Raw genomic sequence first — 7778 nt, 5'->3', positions numbered from 1 at the left:
AGATTCAGTAATCAGCTGAAAGCCATATGAAATAAGAAAATTATTTACTAAAAAAGTATGACTATATTAATCTTATCCATATACATCATTCTTACAAAAAAGCAATTTACTTTCCCAGTTTTTAATAAAGAGAAAAAATTGAATGTCGTCATGGTTATCAAACAAAAAACAAACAGCAACACATTCCTGAGAGAATGTCTTTTGCAACTTCTGTATCTTCAAGATATTCATGTCAGTGCTACAATTATTGAGATTGCAGAGTCTATTATTCTGGTGTTAGGAAATGCTAGTTGTACAGCTGCATCCTGAATGTGAATTATATTCCATGGTGTAATGCATTATTATGCAGGCTTTAATTATAGGATAATTGACTGATCTTTTCTACAAAATACTGACCTCATTTACTTTGGTTCCAAATATTTTCAAAACTGGCTTTGACATAATCATGAAATATCCATGGTACCATGTATTGTATGACCTGAAGAAGGACCTGCATGACAGAAAAAATTTACATTTTCTGGCTGTACTACTGGGGCTAATGCATTATTATACCTTTGCTTATAACCCTTCTCTTGCCAATACACTCAGAACTTGTTAGCAACAAAACAAAACAAAAACATACATACAACCTCTTGCTGAAAATTGTCTTGTCTTTGGTATATGAAGAATTCTCTTCTGTATTTCCTTAGTGCTGCATATAATCCCAATACCTTGGTTTATGACTGAGGCACGTAGATAAGTCCTTAACAAGTAATAACGTTAAATATCAGTTCAAGTCTTTAACAAGCAATAACGTTAGATTTCAGTTTTATTTTTGTCTTATAGATAAATTCAACCACTTAATTATAAGGCTTTTAAATCAATCTTTTTCCTGCAGGTTCCTAATATAGTACAATTTTAAAATTTTATTTTTAAATTTTTTTCCTTTCCCCTTTTGAACATATAAATTAGAATTATGAATTTCTGAGTCATGTGAAATATTTTAAAAGAAAAAAAAAACAAAACAAGAACCCTGTTCTGAGTGTGCTCATACTTAAAATTGCCTTAATACTATTTATCAATGCAAGGCAAAAAATCATTTACTATCCACAGTGAGAATGAAAAGTTGTTAAACAAAGAATTACTCTCAAGTCTGTTTTTTTTTTTTTGAAAACTTTTGCTTAGCCATCGGTTTCAGACTATAATAGAAATGTCTATGCTCCTTACAAATTTGTTCCCAGATTTTTGAGTTACTGATTTTTTTTCTCTTCACTAGTTTTGATTGGTGTAGTGGAAATGCTAAGCCACGACTTGAACTAGTGATTGAGCACCTGGTAGGAAGGCAGGGCCAACTCAGGAGAGTTCAGGTGCATTAATGCACCTGAGTGACTTGCAGAGGTGGATCCTGGCTCTGCCCCCTCTCAGACTTTATATAAGAGATGGCAGCAGATATCACTGCCTACCTGTGGGCATTATAGGTGTTCTGAAGGTAAGCAGTTTTTTTTCCTCTTATTCTGTGCCAGCAGCTGCTGTGTCTGAGCAGATCCTCACTTGCTGTGGCCTGGGACCTTGCTGCTCTGCTGTCTTGTGCTTTCAATTGTGTTACAATTAAGATAATTTTTTTTTTTTCTCTAAGCATAGGATTTTCACATTGTGGAGTAGATCCAAATGTAAATTATTCGTCCTTTATTCAGAAAGATTTTTTCATTTTAGTAGCCAGTACTGACTTGCTGTTAAAATATCAAAGACACAAAACTAACTCTAATTTAGAAGAAGCCAAATATTATCATAAAATTAGTCAGGTAATGATTTTATTTTTAAAAAGTTAAGACTTGGGATGATAAGCTTGGAAATAAAGGATATTAGACAAATCCTATTCCTTATGCAGGGTCAGGGAAGAAAGTAATCACAGTAACTTTAATAAAAAGTCAGATTTGCAATATAGTTGAGGAAGCAAAGACAAGTTACTCTAAAATAAGTTAAGCAAAACACTTGCTTGAAGATTAGGTAGACTCTGCAGTTGGATTCTACTTTGAGCTTACTGTGGAAACAGTAAAAATCTTGTGGGAGACAGAGGAGTGAGGGAAGAAATTGAAATAGGGCTTAAAAGATTAGGATGAATTTGGAGAGCTGTTGGCAATGAGAGAGAGAGATGGAAGTGACATCAATGACTTGAGTACAGAACTTGAATGTATGCTAAGTTTATGGATGATACTAACCTAGGAGGAACCATTGACTCTATAAAGAGTGGAGAGACCTTACAAAGACATATCAGCTTGTTGGAGAGCTGGGCAGTTACCAACCAGATGAAGTTTAAGATCATGTTCTGGATTTTGCACCTGGGATGGAGCAACCCTGGTTGTCCCGCTCTGCCTCATGTCAAGTACTACATGTAGTTTTGGGCATCACAATACAAGAGGCACATAAAGCTATTGGGCAACATCCATATAATTGCTATGGCGGTGTGGGGAGTGGTTGACGTTGCTTGGTCTGTTCTTAGGGAAAAAAAGACTGAGAGGAAGCCTCATGGAGGCCTACCACTTCCACGTATTGTGAATAGCAGGACAGCACTGATCTCTGTTGACAGCAACGAAAAGGAGCAGCATGGAGCTCCATCAGGAGAGGATCACGTTAGCTTTTAGGAAAAGGTTAATCACTAAGTGGGTGGTTGGACATTGGTGTACATAATCACAGAGCAGTGGTCATGGCTTCAAGCTGCTGGAGTTCAAGAAGCATTTGGATATTGCACTAAGAAATAGAGTATGGGAGGTTTTTTTTGTGTGTGTGGTGCTGTGTGGAGCCAGGAACTTGACTCAGTGATACTTGTGGATCCCTTCCAACTTGGGATGTGCTATCATTCTGTGAAAGACGACATGCTTCATGTTTGAACTTACTTTCCTTTCATTTCCAGTATTCCTTACTTGTGTAAACTCTTGTATGCACAAACAAGAGGGGGAGAATATCTGGGAGAGAAGGAGGAGAGAGGAGACTTGAGCACAGGAGGAGAACACCTGGAAGAGTCTGGCATGAGGTGAGGCTCAAGTAGTTTGGGCTTTGTCAGTGGTGTGGGGTGTCTCTGTGACCACTTCAGCAAGAGCAGTTTGCCTTACACAACCCTGCTGTTCCCTTATGAATTTGCATTCATTTTTTGATAAATAAATTAGATATAAAATGGCAGTGCACAGAACTTATGTGGCGGCAGAGAGGTCATCAGCACATGTCAGTGGATCAATTTGCTGTCCAGCAAGTCTGCTGGCCAGGGGTCTGCTTATTGTGCATATAGCCAAAATTACTCTGAACCCTAGTGGGTAAAACAAAATAATAAAATTTTCTCAGCTTCAGAAGAGAATTTCCTGATTGACTCTTTTATACTGTCATTTGACAAGTTAGCAAATTCCAAGTTTTTAAAGATTTTAACTGCTAAATAACATGTTCATATAGAACATGTTCACATAGTCAGTGAGTCTAAGCTGTTTAAATTATTATGGCAGTAGTAGATCTTTAAAAGTGTATTGGTGGAGAGCTGTGTATATGGGAGCTGTCTAATCATTTTCATAAGAATTTCATGTATTAAAAATGCATACATATTAATAGGACACAGGGACAGAGCTGATGAATGAGTGTCTTTTTGCAAAATAAGATGCATATGAATATGAGACCTTATTGGGGATTGAACTGCAGTTCAGTGTGACAATCTAAGAATGTATCTTTAAGTTTTAATTACAATTCTCTTGATTCACTGAAACCATGAAGTGGCATTGAGTGTTTTTTTATTTTACTTAGTAATCTTCTCCCAGATAACTATCCACTCCTCCTACTTGTGTCTGTTAGGACCTGTGGGAAGCTTACCAGTGGCGTACATGGAAGACATTCATCACTGACTCACAAGAAAAATCATACTCATTCATTTTCTCCCTGCCAAAAAAAAAAACACTCCACAAAACACTATTTTCATTTCACATTCTCTTTCCTAATTGTTGAGTGCTGCTAAGAAAACTAATTCCCCATCTTAACAAGGATGTATTCTGGTCATAGTTGTTAAGAGAAATTATATTATCTGAGAGATCCTGTTGACTTTTCCTAACTGTTTTTATTTATTTGTTTAAAATACTGCTGCTGTGGGTTTTGATTTCATAATCACTCTTTTTTTTTCCTGGCAGTTGGACATTCTTTTATAATTCATACAGAAAATGGATGTAAGTGAAGAGCAAATGCACACAGTGTGTGAAAGAAATATTTGGGTGTTTTCAGTTAAAAAAAAAAAAAAAGAAAAGAAAAGCTTGGTAGATGTTATATAACTGTTAAATTAAAATTCAGATAAACAAATATATGGTGAGCCCTCTCCTTCTGAGACCTTAAATTGTAACTGAGATTATACAAATAGCTGTAAATGTTGAATAGGACTGGCTCCAGAATACTGGTCATAAGAGTCAGTTCAGTTCTGCCTTTTCATCCTAACCTATATTTACTTAGAGAATTGATATGTTACTGTGGACTTTCATATATACACAACTCTGCTTTACCTGATATTTGATAATTATTAAGCCTAATGCTGGACTGAACTAGAAAATTCATTGTGTCTGATTTATGCACTCAACACTTTTCCAATATAAAACTGCCTTCAAAGTGAAAGAAAACTATCTAAATGTCTTATTTACTTTTGTGTTTGGGACTAAAGATATGTGACTTTGTCATCAAAGGAGCTTGTGATGTTGAAGTGAAATTAAATTTGTGCCTAAAATACCTAGACAGTATACAAGATTTTCAAAAACAACCTGGAAAGTTTTCATTTCTTTCTTCTTTACTTGTGCTGAGGACAAGTGACTTAACTATCAATGATGCTTATTAGAATCCTGTAATATAACAAAAATGAAATGCATTGTGCCCAATATGCCTTAGTTTTCATAGTAATGACAACACATATGCTGTATTTCTCTCTTTGTTTTCTTTGTGTCAAGTATATAAACTGTCTTTCTGCCATCACAAACTGTGAATAATGTATGAAATAAATAAAAAAAGATGTGAAATACGAATAGAAATAGGCTGCGCAGCAGACCCATATGTTCTACTCTGGAGAGGGGCTTGATTCGCAGCCTATCAAAGTCAATGCCAAGACTCCTAAGGAAATTAATGGGCTTTGATCATGCCCTATAGTCATACATTTTGGGCCCCAGATTCTTAAGCAATAAGAAAAGAAACAGCTTGTCAGTGAACAGCATTCTCTTCCTTTATGTTGCTCTTCAGGTGCCAAGAGCTCCCTTGATGCTTCAGGTTTGACTTTGTAACTGCTTCCCGTACCTGGCCTTGTTACCTATGGAAGGTACGGGTTTAAGGATATTGGGTATATTATTTACCTACTAGATAGAGTTACTGAAAACCTGCTATTAGATTGGATGTTAATTTCAGAAGCCTCTCTGTAGTTTAATGAAATATATTACCACTTATCTCCATGTTTTCCATGCAGATGAGCACCTTTGTTTTGAGCTTTGATTTGTTAGTTCCTTGAGTCACCACTTCATACAAATTTGACATTTTAAAATAATGCTACTTATGAAAGTGGCCAGCTTGTATACACATGGCCTGGAGAGCAAAAAAGTCTGCTTTGAGCTCCCACCCACAGTTGTAGCAAAGCTAATGAATAGCATGCAGTAATGCCAACTCCAATGAATTAGTGATGAGTAATGGGATTTTGGCTGAGATTGAATGATGATACAGGAACCTCCAGGCCTCTGCAAATTTCTGGCTTTGTCACAAGAAGAGCCTTTCATATTGCCTGCTTCTCATACTCGCCTGCTTCCTGACAAAAGGAGCCAGAAAAGCTTATTGTGGGAGGACTTTCTCATCTTCTCTTAGCAACCTGCTGCTTCCAATAAAAAAGGAATGCTTAAAATCATACTAGGATAAGGACTATTGCTACTTTTCCCACCTTCCACGTGCACAGGCCATTTCCTTCTTGCTGTTTCTACTTGTTGGAAAAGGGTATCATTCCACAGTACTTATACCTAACCCTTAGAAGTTGATTAAAAGGGAAAAAAAAAAAGGGGAGCAAGGAGTCTGTGAGGAGCAAAAATGGGGCTGAGGTGCTGGCAAAATTTGACAGGAGGTTGGGAATGTGAGACTGAAAGAAAATCTGAGGGAAATGTGAAATGAGGGCAGAGGTTAAGACCAGGACACATGAAACCTCTGGCTGAGGCCTGGGCATGTGGGGAAAGCAGCCTGATGGAGGGGGAACAGACTTCTGCAGGGCCAAGGATGCTGAGAAAATGAAAGCATTTGCTGAGAAGCTCAGCAGAGAAGAGGAAATGAGAGACTGCCAAATATTTAGAATCATAATGCTTATTTTCCCCTCTATCTCTTCATAAGTGCGCAGTTCAGAATGAATTTGGAATAAGAAACATAGGTTAAAGGAAAAAATAGCAATATCTTTTATCATTATAAACAAAGATTAGCAACACCAAAATACTATCTTCCTGTTTTCTGAGGGGGAATATCATGACCTAGAATATCTCTTGGGTTTGTTATTCAACACATTGTTATTACTGTCTGAGGAAAATAAAAAGACTCACGTATTTATATATGTATATACATGCATCTACATATTTTTTTATATAAAATTGTTCTGACTCAGAAATTATGTATGTAATATGTAGTTTCAGCCATTAGCAATTGTCATTAACTGTGGGGGAAAAAAATTGCCTTCTGAGGTTTTTTAGTAAGAGGAAGGAGTATCATAGCAGGTGCTGGACAAGGCTTACCTGGCCCTCCCAATAGTCTTGGATTGCTGTTTAGATCATGAGAGAAATAGTAGAAGACCTGAAGCCACTTTGATATGGGACTACCGTAGCACTCAGTGAAGCTCTTTAAAAGATGGAGGAAAATATCGGAAAGACCACCCATACATGTCATCTCATAGTTGGTTTAAGGCCCCCTTTTTATTTTTGTTACAGACAAGCATTCTTTCCATAAATGATATTCATTTCACCCCCAGAAGACATGTTAAAGCAGTACAAGGCATTTTATTTACCATATTTAATGAAGAAGCATTGCCTTCAAATGGTAATGCCCATGGAAACATCCTACATAGTCTCACTTAATGTTTTTTTTAAAATATTTTTAATGGAGAGGTAGAGGTGTAAAATACCAGTGTGGATTTGTGCTATATGTATAAGGTAAAGTATGATATTTTATCTTTTAAATATTTAGGTAAGACTTTGGTTCCACATGCATAGAGTTTTTATCCAGTGGTAATTTGAAGAGAGGAATCTTTTTTTTTTTTTTTCTTCAATGGGCATTAAGGAATGAAAACCTAACTATGCATTTTTCTGCCTGATCTGTTTTCTTTTTAACAGAAAAGTACCATTCAGCAATCTCAATTTTTTTCTTTGCATTTAAATAGCATACTGACAATTACAACAAAATCTGTGTGTTTAGCAAGCAGAAAAAAAATAGATCTTAAAGTATAAAGGACAATTCACAAGTATTTTGCAGAAGAGAGCCATTGTTGGGCATTTGAAGACCGTACAAAAGTATTTCTGTAAAAGCATATTCCTGAGATGCAAAGCAAATAAACCAATAATAAGCAAATAATAATAAAAATTCAAGGGGAAAAAAGGTAAAATATATTTAATAAAGATGTTAGTTAAAATCTCTAGAAAACTAGATAGCAAAACTCTTCAGACAATTCTTCTATTCAAACTGATCTCTTGTCAGACTTTCACCCAGTTGGTACTCTAAAACCAGTGGTTTTCTGAAGCCATTTGTAGGTGTTTTGGGATGAAATCTACTATTAATATGATACT

The 7778-nt window shown here is 36.1% G+C and overlaps 1 long non-coding RNA gene across 1 annotated transcript; it reads left to right on the top strand.

Moving 5' to 3' along the window:
* Positions 1-1423: 1423 nt before the first annotated feature.
* On the top strand, positions 1424-4257 carry LOC149917833 (uncharacterized). The gene is made up of 3 exons (XR_016467275.1): positions 1424-1468; positions 2891-3010; positions 3811-4257. It is a non-coding gene; the product is annotated as an uncharacterized LOC149917833 (long non-coding RNA).
* The last annotated feature ends 3521 nt before the right edge of the window (positions 4258-7778 follow it).

The sequence above is a fragment of the Phasianus colchicus genome, chromosome 5 (assembly GCF_987193195.1).
Source record: "Phasianus colchicus chromosome 5, bPhaCol1.hap1.1, whole genome shotgun sequence".
Lineage (NCBI taxonomy): Eukaryota > Metazoa > Chordata > Aves > Galliformes > Phasianidae > Phasianus > Phasianus colchicus.
The sequence above is the reverse complement of the archived record's forward strand: the minus strand, read 5'-3'. Positions and strand labels throughout refer to the sequence as shown.